Source organism: Orcinus orca, chromosome 2 (genome assembly GCF_937001465.1).
Source record: "Orcinus orca chromosome 2, mOrcOrc1.1, whole genome shotgun sequence".
NCBI lineage: Eukaryota > Metazoa > Chordata > Mammalia > Artiodactyla > Delphinidae > Orcinus > Orcinus orca.
In genome coordinates, this window is record NC_064560.1 from 88,853,707 (window position 1) to 88,865,456 (window position 11,750).

Here is an 11,750-nt window from a genome sequence, read left to right on the forward strand (position 1 = left end):
GGAACAGGGGCGGGGAGGTCAGTAAACCACAGACTGTGACTTTCCGGTGACATTTTGCTCAGGCTGGGGCTGAGGTCGGCCTCGACACCTCAGATTCGGGAACACACGCCACCAAGCAAGCTTCTCTAAGAAGGGCTCCGAGGGGAGGCACCTGAGCAGCAGAAGGGTCCGGGACAGAGCGAGGAGACCCTGCCGTGTGCTGAGCACCCAGGCGGTGGTACCTCACGCTTACTGAGCCCTTGCGACGTGCCAGGCGCTGTGCCGAGCTCTCAGCTCTTAAAACCCACGCAGCAACTTTATGAGTTAGGGGCTGCTATCCCAGGTGACAGATGAGGAAACCGGGGCAAAGCGGTAACTCGCCTGGGGCCACCCCGCTGCTGAGCGGCAGAAGTAGGACTTGAATCCAGCCCGGCTCAGAGCCCCCCATCGCTTTGTTACGCGCCCTCTCAGGTTGTCTAACCTCTCCGCCCCTCTTGCTTCTTCCTCTGAAGGGTGGGCCCCAAGGGGTCAGCAGGCGTGGTGTGGTGGAGAAACCCGCTCACGGCTGGTGATGTTAGGGTTTGACACCCGCTCTGCTTCCTCTTGGCTGTGTGACCTTGGGCGGTTACTCAACATCTCTGAGCTTTAACCTCCTCCCCCACAATGTGGGACAACGAGGTCTATCTACAGCGAGTCTGTGGGAGCAGTAAGTGGTGGGTGTTCCGTGCCTGGGGCACGGCAAGAGCTCAGGAAATGTAGGACCAAGGGCACCCCAGCCTGAGCCCCTCAGATGGCTCCTGGGATAAGTGAACTTGGCAGTCCCCCACCCCGGTCAATACCTCAGAGAATCTTAGACCCCCAGAGGGGGTTGGGAGATGATGGAGTCCAACCTCCTCTTCCATGGAGCTGTCCTTGCCCGGCATTATGCATATCACCCCTCTCTGGGCCCCACTGAGACCAGCTCTGGCCTCTGTTCCCATGTGCCCTGTGCTCCCTCCTGTCCTGAGGAAGCAGCCATGTGCCCTCTCCACCCCAGGCCTATGGTCTGAGGACCAGTGCTTCCTTTGAAGACAGGAAGATGGAAGCAGGCAATGCTTAGCCTCACCAGGAAAATGCCTCTCTCCTGTTGGAATCAAGAATGTTTAAAGGGGGCAGGGAGCACTTTGAATTCCCCTTGAGTCAGAGAAAATAATTCTCGCGAGAAGATTCTTACTCTGAGCGGGTAAGCGATTTTGCCCTTGGCTTTCCGTACTAAGCCGTGGCGGCTACCTGGAGCCCTGTGTTGAGAATTCTGGGAGAATTCCTGACTTGGTGGGAAAGAACCCTGTGACGGATTAGTGTCGTCTGCCTTGGGTGCGGGCGAAAGACACCCATAGCCTGTATTTGTCATTCTGGATCTGAATGTCTGCCCGTGAGGCCCAGACCTACTCGCTTCCCTCCCCTGTCCCCCCTTAGTCTGCTCTCCCCGAAAGTTCCCTAGAACGAGGGATCTGTCACTGTTCAAACAAAACTCTCCCATGGCCTTCAACCAGGGTATGGTTGTTTTGTTTCTTGTGCCTTTCCTCCCTTTCTCCTAAATGATGAGGGTCTAGAGCAGTGGATCTCAACCGGGGGCAATTTTGCCACCCAGGAGACATCTGGCAAGGTCAGGAGACGTTTTTGGTTGTCAAAATGCAGGAGGGTGGGGAGAGGGGGAGAGGGTCGACGCTGTTGGCCTCCAGTCGGTGGAGGCCAGGGATGTCGTTAGGCATCCTACAACACACAGGACAGCTCCCACATCAAAGAATTATCTGGTCCAAGTTGTCAACAGAGCCAAGGCTGAGAAATCCAGGTCTGGAGGGCGCTCGGCTTTCTTGCCCCCATTAGGTTGATCTGTTGGGCTCCTACCCCAGCACCCCTAAACTTCCAAGCGAGAATCAGCTGTTCCCTCCCTCTCACAGCCTCTCCCATCACTGACCCCACCTTACCCCTCGGCACGGCTCACAGATCATTTCAGCATCTCCCTCCACCCGGCCTCAGCTCTCACCAAAGTGTTTCCGCTTGCAATTCTCTGCACCACCCCCTTCTATTCATATAGCAACTTCTATTCATCCTTTAAAACTCAGAGTAGACATCATCTCCTCCAGGAAGCCCTCCCTGCCTCAACCTCCAAGGGGACTACAGTAATGTAATCGGCCACCCCTCTGCACTACTTCTGTGTCTGGCAAAACTCTTTGCTGTTGTATCATCATCCTCCATTGCATTTTAAAATGTTTATTTAAATGACCACTTTCATCCTATGACCACGGACTTCTTGAAAGAAGGGACCGGGCTTTATTCATTTCCTTAATCCTAGCTGAGCCCAGTGCCTTGTACACTGTAAGAGCCCAGTAAAGGAGGCTGCTGGGCTGCATGTCCAGTCTTGCCTGGGTGTGACCCCAGGGCTGGCTGGCCCCTGTTGGATTTCCCATAGCACAGTGGGTTCAGATCCAGCCTCTGCTCCCCACAGGCTGAGTGACCTTTGGCAAGATGCTTCACCTCCCTGTGTCTCAGCTCTGTCTGTAAAATGAGGATAATAATCAAACGTACCAATGGTTGTCGTGATGAATTCAATGAATACATGTAAAGTGTTTAGAGCGGGGCCTGTTACATAGTAGGGGCTCAAACAGAGTGAACGCCGATCATTAGATGACTACCCTATCCACGTCCCGTCATAACCCTGCCTTGGGTGCCCCCTCTGGTTGTCCCATTTCCTCCCAGACGTTTCTGTCTCAGAAGCATGACTGCCTTCCACCGTGGCTGCCACCTAGTTCCTGTCACGGATGTCTTCCCGAGCGTTCAAATGTGCCAAATTCTCCAGGCTTCTAGACTGTGCTGCCCGCCTTCTCTCCCCTTGGGTTCCCGCAGGCCCAGCTCTCCATGCCCCCATCTGACCCAAGCCCCCTCATCAGCCCCGAGGTGCCTAGCAGAGAGCCAAGCCTCTTCGACTCAATCGGGAAGTCCTTGCTGGCTGAATGAATGACTGATGGGACTTGTCAAGTGGGAGCCGAGGGCAGCAGGGGAGGGAAGAGGTTGCTGCAGGGGGAGGAGGGAAGGCAGGCCTCTGCGGAAGGCTCAGGGGCTGTTTCCAGGCTGGCTGATTGGTCTTGACAAGCAGGATGTAGGCTGAGCAGCCCCATGTCCTCTGCACTTTAAAAGGCCAGCGCCCCTCCTGGAATCTTTCCTTGGAGACCTGCTAAAATAATACATTTAGACCTGCCAAACCCAATCGCTTCCGTCTGTCAGGCTCCCTGCAAATAGCACTTCTTAGCAGAGCTCAGCGAAAATACGATTCCAAACAGCATGGGGGCAATCATACATCAATCGAAGAAAAACATTTTCCCCCTTCCCTTCCACCAGCCCCCGTAATTGCATTTTAAAACCGTTCCTGTGTTTCTGGGAGAGGCACCACGGTACCTGTTGCTTTTTAACTCAGAGCTGAGCGAGGCGCAAAATGAGGCTAAACACAGCAAAGTTATTTTGATTTATTTCCTAACGTCGGAATTTGGAGCTTGCGACAGGGACTCAGCCGCGAGAAGACGAGCTGATGAAAATGTATTTTTCCCTGTCGTTACTCTTTTAAATAGACGGCTGTTCTATTCTTCCTTTTTGCCACTTTGCTGTGCTAGACTGAGCTTTATGGCATCCCGGCGTGCCTGCGCTTTGCTTCTCAGTGTCGGAATGTCTGTCCCCGTCCTCCGTGCTCTTCCTCCCGGTGCCCAGAGCTGCAAGACCCCAGAGAGAGTTCTGCCTTGGGGGTCAGCGCTGTCCCCTTCAGGGGCCAGTTGGAAAGTAGACCCCCTCCTGGGGGCGGAGGGGGATGTCCCCAAGGCCTCACTGGAAATGTCTGTAGCATCCTTTCCTCTCTGACTGGGAGACGGGGGTGGGGATGGCGAGTTATTGAGGAGACAGAGGAAGGAAAGGAGAGAGCAGGGGCGTTTGAAGATGAACATGGACGCTCGCCACCATTTGCCATTGGCCTAACCAAACTGGCCAGTGAGTTTAGGGTCAGGGAACCTTGGTCTTGACTCCTGACTCGACCACTTACCAGCTGGGAGACGGGTCTTGGGCCGGGCCCCACCTGCAGAATAGGATTAAGCATAACCTGCCCCTCTGCCCTGTGAGATCCAGGCTTAGCGCCCAATAAATACCACGACCAGAAGGAGCTCAGAGCCCTCCTCCAAACCCCGGCCGACTCCTGGGTGCTAGCTGGGGGCCAGGGCCCAGGCCCTCCGCCTCTGGCTCCCCATGGCCACGGCTCCTCTTCTGACTGCACGGTGGACCTGGCCGCGGATGACGGGGGCGTCTGGGCATTGTCCCAGCGCGTCCTGCCCTCTCACCGGCCGCCTCTCTCCCAGCCCTCACTGCTGGCTCGGACAGCTCCAGGACCCTCCCTCCTCCACCACGAGCAGCTTCTCCTGCCCTGAAGGGCTCCCCTCCTATTCCAGAGGCTCATCACACAGTTTTCTCAACAGAGATTGTTCTCTTCCCGAGAGGAATTTCAGGGCCAGCTGTAAGGCTGTTTTCCACTTTGAGGATGAAACGAATTAATTAGCAGATAGACGCACCCAGCCCGGGTCCCTGCCTTTGCAGGCTCCCTGAGCTCCTGACACCCCAGCAGTGGCTGGGGTCACCTCTGACCCCTCGATCCCTTGTGTGTCTCCCCTTGCTCTCCGCAGCCCAAGCCCACCGGGAGGCCGTTGCGGGGCACCTCAGGCCCCACGTGCGCTGGAAAGCAAGGTCCACGCTGGAGGTCCACGTGGCTTCTTGAAGGCCGAAGCTGCAGTGCTTGGGGCCAGTCCAGCGACGCCGCCTCCTATGGGTGCGGCCTCGGGGGGGCCCAGGGCACCCCCAGAGCTTCGGTTTCCTCGCTGGGCCAGCGTCCACGTTGAGTGTGACACCAGCGCCTGCCTAACGGGCATCTCCGCTCTTCTCACAAGGCAAAGCTGGCCCTTCTGTCGGCCCCAACATTTCCCAGCCTGCGTCACCGGTGGAGAGGGCATGCCATGTCCCTTTGCGGATGGGGACAGTTGAGGCCTAATTGGTACCAGATCCCTCAGACGCTGGACAGAAGATCCCGGCATGTCTCCCGCATGTCCCTGTGGAGAACCAGGTGGCTGTGCGCCTGACGGGAGCCGTTTGCCAGCGTGGTCTCAAGGACAGGCCCAGCGGGTTGCCACGGAGACGCTGTTGTTAACAGAGCTAATGGCAGCTCTGTGCGGCTGGCAGCACAGATTACAGGACCCCAGAGCTCCTGCTGCCAGTGGTCCACTGCTGCAGGACAAGTTGCTGCCCCCCACCCTCTGCCCTCCACACCCCAGGAGGGCCCCGAACAATATCTTGCCCCGGCTGCCTGCGTCCTTGAAAACTATGTGAGCTTGGGCAAGCTTCCCATCCCCTTCCACACCTTAGCTCCCTGCCCATAAAGCGTGGATCCCTCATAGAGGTGTGATGAGGGTTCAATAAAGTCATCTCTGTGCCCACACAAAAGAGAAACTCAGTGAATGTAAGCTAGGGCCATCTAGGCCTATTCCCTCTGAGGCCCAGAGAAGGCAAGAATTCAGGGCAAGAACGACAGGGTCCTGGCCGTCGCTTGGGTCTCCTTCTCTCTGTACCGTGTATTTCAAACAAACCTTAGCTTGTGCTGTTGCCACCCCATTGAAGCGCCCTGCCCGCTCTGGTCCCCAAATGATGTCCTGACCCCAAAGCCAGGTTCCTAGCCTCCAGGAAGCCGTCCACAGGCCCTCAGGCTCACACTGGCTCCTCCTCTCTCTGACTGCAAGGGCACCACATCGGAGGCCCCAGTTTCTCTCTGACTAGTAGTGTCCTTCTTTCCAGGACTTGACCAGCCTCTCTTTGAGATCAGGGCTGTACCTGCCAGCATCCTGGCCAGACGGCTGACCCACCCTTCTTGGGTGGTCATGAGCTCACCCGACATAGGGGGACGGAAGCCTTCTGTAAACAAGCCAGGAGATGAAACTTACTGGGTCACAGATTCTGGCCCCAAGTGCCCCACCTGTGAAATGGAGGTGACACGGTAGCTGCTGGTTATGGGGACTTGCCCTATGCCAAGCCGTAGGCTCTCTTGTCTCATTCTAGCCTCACAACCTTATTTTTCAGGCAAGGAGACACAGGCTCAGGGCAGCTGAGTAACTTGCCCAACGTCACACAGCAAGTTGCAGAGCAGGGTCTTGTAGAACTCGGGCCTGCCTGGCCCACATCCAGGAGTCTCAGTGCCTTGGACGCACTAAGAAAGAGAAGCCAAGGGGATCAAAGGCCAGGAGCCACGAAGCAGGCCCAGAAGCGTCTGCCACAGTATGCCGGCCCTGGCTGGGACTCCTGACACTTGATGAGGCTGATTTTTTCCTAGAAGAGCAGGAGGCTGAGGGAGGCCCCCTGAGAAAGGTGTGGGTAGCCGTTTCCAGCTACCTGTACTGGGGCAAGCCAGAGAGGACCAGATGTCCATAGCCCCCACTTCTAAAGGCTTCTGGAAAGTAGGGTGGCGGGTCCGGCCCCAGCAGAGCCTGGGTCTCTTGCCTCTGAGAGAAACTGTCCTGGTGAAGAGAGCAGCTCTGGAATTTGGAGGGGCATTTCTCTGCCCCTGCCCCACCCGGCTGCCCCTCCCTCACCCTCTTCCCTGCTCCTTGAGGATGGCAGGGGGAGCAGAGGAAGCCCTCGGGGGTATTCTCTGATTAGAGGCTGGTTCCAGCCAACCGCCCGCCCCCCCCAGCCCCGAGAGGAAAGTGGCTTGGTCGGGGCCTCCGAGCAAGCCGGCTTCAGTGTGTTTTCCCCTCTGGGGAGCCCCGCAGGCTATGGAAATGATGAAGCTGCTCCCTCGTGACAACACGGCCACCTTGCACCCTGGGTACCGTGGTGCAGAGCCGGTGAGACCTCGGAGACCTTCTAGAACAGGGGAAACATGAGGCCCAGAGAGGAAAGGTTGAGCATTAGATTACAGAGAGGACCAGCTGGGTCGGGGAGTGAGACCTGCACAGACCACAAGTGCGGCCAGCACGGGGAGGCGTGAATGCCTTAAATAAGCACCCAGCACTGGTGTCTGGGGCCAACAGCCTGGGCCCCAGGCAGGTGGGCAACTGTCCATTTGGTGTGGTTTTTGAGAGGTTTCGGGAATTTGATTTCAGTTTTCGAAAAGAGCTCAAGTGAAGCATGAATAGGGAACCGCGGAAGTATTGCAAGAAAATCCCCGCTGAGCTGCCACCTGACGCTCTGGTTCTGGTCCTGGCTGGCCCGCTCTCGCTGAGTGACTTGACGCCCTTGCAAGCTCCTTTGTCTCCTTTATCTGTCAAGTGCAGAAAATAATCCCATTGCATCAGCTTCCCAAGGGAACGACAGAAGATCCAGCACACGGAAACAATCAGACAATTAGAAGCCCCACGAACAGAAGAGGCTGTTACTGCTGATACACACACAAGGCAGGATGAGTCTGGTCTCAGAGAAGCGACCAGGATTTGTCCCCGCAAGAAAGGGTGTTTTAACAGAGAGGCCACGCTGACAGCCAGCATTGACAGAGGACTGCCGGGCGCAGAGTGTGCCGAGAGGGTCACTTCACTCCGTGGACTCTTTACGGCCCTTCAAGATGGCTTTCCTTACATCCCTTTTCAGATGAACCATCTGGGACCCAGGGAGGTGACAGGACTTGCCGACGACCACCCAGCTGGTAGTGAGTGCAGGGACAGGAACTTCAACCAAGGCCCTTCTGTTTCTGGGGCCACAGCCCTATGCGATGCTAAGGGTCCGAGGGGGAGGCATATATAATAGACAGAGAATGGGATCTGGGAGCTGAGGACCCACCTGGAGACCAGCCTTCAGGAGCTACCCAACCAGACGACTCGGAGTTCCCCATCGGAAAGAGGGAAGAGTGGTCTTGGCATCTGCCCTGCCTCATGGGCTATTGTAAGTGTTAACTTACATCTTAAGCTTGCATCTAAAGCTGTGCATGGTAACCATAATTATTAGAATAAGGACCCGGCTGCCGAAGTCGTTTAGAGATGGTTGCAATGATTTCTCTGCCCAGGGGGGCTGCACCTTGGCCCGCCAGGGCACTGGGACCAAAGACCATGGTCAGGATCTCAGAGAGGCACCTGTCGGGTGAGTCTCACAGCCTTCATGGTCAGGAGCCCACACGCTCCCTTCCGCTGTGCCTGTGACCTGCTTCCACTCTCTCGGGGAACCTGTGTGTGGCATTTACAGGACAGAGCTGTTGCACCTGGGGTGGCCTCTCACTCGGACCTTTCCTGAAGCCGTTCCAAGCCCTGCTTGCAGCAGCTGTCACCCAGGGCAGGGAGCGTAGCAGAGGCACTGGGTATGGGAGGAGACTGGAGAAGTGGCACGTGGTAGTGGCAGAGGGTGGCACTACCACTGAAAAGCCAGCCCGGGAGAAGGGGGAGCTTCTGCTCGCCTTAAAGGAATCCTGAAAGTGTTGACTTGAGCAGATGGGAGGGGCCACAGGGACTGAAACTGCAGGCAGGAGCAATGGCGGAAGCAAAGGTGGAGATGTGGGAGTGAGGCGAGAGGACGGAGGAACAAACTTGGCCTAAAGGGTCAAAGGGCAATGGCAGATCATGAAAGATGGATAGATCAAGGCTGAACTTAGGTTGGTCCTGGGAGGAAGTGAAGAGCCAGCTTCAGGCTCTCGGGCAGGTGAGGGGCGAAAGGAGGGGATCCGGCCGTCCTGCCGGAGACTGCTCTGTTACTGCGGCATAAGGGGGGCCTGGAGGGGAGGCAGAGGGGCCCCAGGGCTTATCTCCTCCGACAAGGACCAGGTGCTGCAGGCCACGGAGGCGGCTATGTGACCCCCAGAGCCCCACCTGGTGTGGCTTTCGTGGTCTGCCTTGCAGCAGAAGACAGAGCCAGCCACAGGAAGCTCCACCCAAGGTCATCCCCACAGTGACCCCAAGCAAAGGTGGCCTCAGCACAGAGAGCGGCACATGCAAATGAGCACGGAAAAAGTGACAAGGGCACCTGGGAGTAAGGCTTCCTTTCCCAGGCCCCTGGTGGGAGATAGGTGGCGGGAAGCCAGCAGGGGCTGGGGGTTAGTTTGAACACGGCCGAGTTCAGCCCCTTCACGTCACGAAGACCCAGAGAAGCAAAGGCTGTGTCTTCGGGGCCTGGATCCCACACACCAAGCCACCTGGGCAAGTTACCCCTCTCTGGACCCCAGTTTCCTCAAAACCTGTAGAGAGAGAGGGGAAGCCTCGGCGGTCCTCCTTATGCACTGGACGGACTTTCTGCTCTGACCCAGGAGACCTGACATTTCCACAGCGGAGTCATGAACTCACATGCCCGCAGGCCCCAGCAGGTGACGTAGGGCACACAGGACAGTGGGCGTGAGGCCACCTGATTTGGAGACCAAGCCTAACCGAGCCTGCTTCCTCTGACTCTAAAGCCCCGTGTGGGCCAAGCAGACAGAGCGCGGGCGTGTCCCAGCCCGGGGCCACTGGCAGAAGCCCCTGCTTCCACACTTGGGAGGTTCCAAGGGAAATCTGGTGGGCTTTGAGAAGGAAAAAGCCCTGGGCATACGGAACACTTTCCCCTCGGCTTGACTCCCCTGGAGCGAGCAGTGAGGGCGCTGGGCTTCTCCCCGCCTGCTGGGGCCTCCACCCCCGGCTGACTGTACCTTCCACTCCCCTCCACTCTGAGCCGGACCACTTGCTTTCAAATTCCATACCTCTCAGTGCCTCAGCTTCCTCATCTGTGAAATGGGACCAACGAGCCTTTCTCCTTTAGGGTGGCCACAAGGAGAAAATAAGTTAATCCATGTAAAGCAGCCAGGTGGTACCCAAATGGGACCTGTTGGCGTGGTAAGTTGGCAATTCTAATGCAGACAGGCCCCTGGGGAAAGCTCAGCCCTTAGCACCCTTCCTTCCCCCAGGGATCACTGCAGGTTAAGTCAGGTCTAAGTCAGTGGCAGCCAAGGATTGGGCCCAAATTAATATCATTTAGAGAGGAAGGAGGTGGGCCAGGAAGTGGTTTTGTGCTCCCCTAGGGCTGGCATCCTCTTGCCCGTGAGCTAACCTGATCACCGGCTTCTTCAGCAGGTCTGACTGGCCCAAGTCCACGCTGGCGCCTCCTGGACCGGGAGTGTGACCCTCTGGAAGCTCATACTCCCTAGGAAGCAGGCACATCGAAGTTTGGGAGGAGGCAGCGTATGGCAATAATCTACACAGATCTACCTGCCATCCGAGGCCTTCACGACTCGGAGATCCTGAAACAAGACATTACTGATCCCACTTCACAGATGAGAAAACTGAGACTCAGAATGGGGATGTGACTTGCCCAAGGTCACTCAGCAGAGGAGCTGGTCTAGGAGAACAGGTCACCCCAGACAACTTCCACCACACCTAAGGCTGAACAGCTCTGGGCACGGTTACCTCATCTGCAGAACTGGCTTGTAGCATCCATCCTGCGCCAGGCCAAGGAGGTGGAGGAGGGCAGGGATTCTAGCCCACAGCTGGACCACACAGCCAACTGTCCCTTCCCAGGACTGCCAGGAAGACAGGAAATGGCTTACCCAGGCTTCTCACTCGGCCCTCCCTTCCAGCATCAGCTCCTCCTAGCCTGGCAGGGGCTGCTCTGAGCAGTCGTCAAAGCATCCCTTGAAGGCAGTGTCTGTGGCAGGGACCACGAGGCCATGGTGGGCCAGACACTGAGGACAAATAACAGCACTTGGGAGGGCTGGGGACCCCCTGCTGTGGCCTTCTAAGGGTCTGAATCCTGCGGGTCAAGTCAGAGGACGGATCTAAAGACACCCAGAGGATGACGGAACGGGCCTGGTGGGGAGCTGAGAGGAGTTGGTGTTCCCCAGAGGAGGAGGCCAGATGACATCACAAAGACCACAGGAACCGAACCGAAACTCCACCCTGTGTGCGCAAGGCCTGGGGGCTGGGTGGGAGCCATCTCAGGCCTGGAGTCCAGACCCCGGGCCACGCCCCTTGACCCCATGACCCCACAAAGGGAGGACCGCAGCCTGGAGTTCCTACCCAGTGCGTCTCTGCCTTACCCTCAGCAGCTCTGCCAAGAGCCCGTTTGATCCGTTAATAAGTGCAAGTATGTATGTCTTTAGAATAGATGATACAGGCCTGCTGTAAAGTACCAAAAGGTACAGAAGGGGACTTCCCTGGTGGTGCCGTGGATAAGACTCCACGCCGGCAATGCAGGGGGCCCAGGTTCCTTCCCTAGTCAGGGAATTAGATCCCACATTCATGCTGCAACTAAGAGTTTGCATGCCACAACTAAGGAGCTGGCGAGCCGCAACTAAGGAGCCCACCTGCCACAACTAAGACCCAGCGCAACCAAATAATACATAAATAAATATTTTAAAAAAAAAAGAATAGTAAAAAAGAAAACAAAGTACAGAAGCATGTACCATGAAAACCAAGTTCCTTCCCTCTCTGGCCCTCTCCACCAACTCCCCTCCTCAGAGGCCTCCACTTAGACCAGTTTCTCTAAACTTCCAGGTACTTTGTGATTTTGCAAACACAAGTGCACATGCACGTGTGTGTGTGTGTGTGCATATTCTTTTCCTCTCTTTTCATTCAAATAGTAGCAGATATTGGAGCCCTTTCCTTATAGGAACACATAGAAGCCACCCTTTTCTTGCAGTTTAAAGAATAGTAATTATTTTGTTACATTTTGTTCTGTGGGTTGAGATCTGGTAACATTGGGAGGGCGCCTCGTTCCACGCGGTGTGGCCTAGGTCCCCCCTGTGCTGGTTCTGTGTAGAATTCTGTTGT

General features: G+C 56.4%; 1 long non-coding RNA gene across 2 annotated transcripts; it reads right to left on the reverse strand.

Moving 5' to 3' along the window:
* Positions 1 to 6,575: 6,575 nt before the first annotated feature.
* On the reverse strand, positions 6,576 to 10,755 carry LOC125963048 (uncharacterized). 2 transcript variants are annotated; one of them, XR_007474804.1, is made up of 4 exons: positions 10,529 to 10,755; positions 10,033 to 10,125; positions 9,686 to 9,738; positions 7,646 to 9,190 (listed from the first exon to the last, which is right to left on the reverse strand). It is a non-coding gene; the product is annotated as an uncharacterized LOC125963048 (long non-coding RNA). The 2 variants fall into 2 exon arrangements; XR_007474803.1 differs by lacking the exons at positions 7,646 to 9,190; positions 9,686 to 9,738 and adding an exon at positions 6,576 to 7,297.
* Between the last annotated feature and the right edge of the window lie 995 nt (positions 10,756 to 11,750).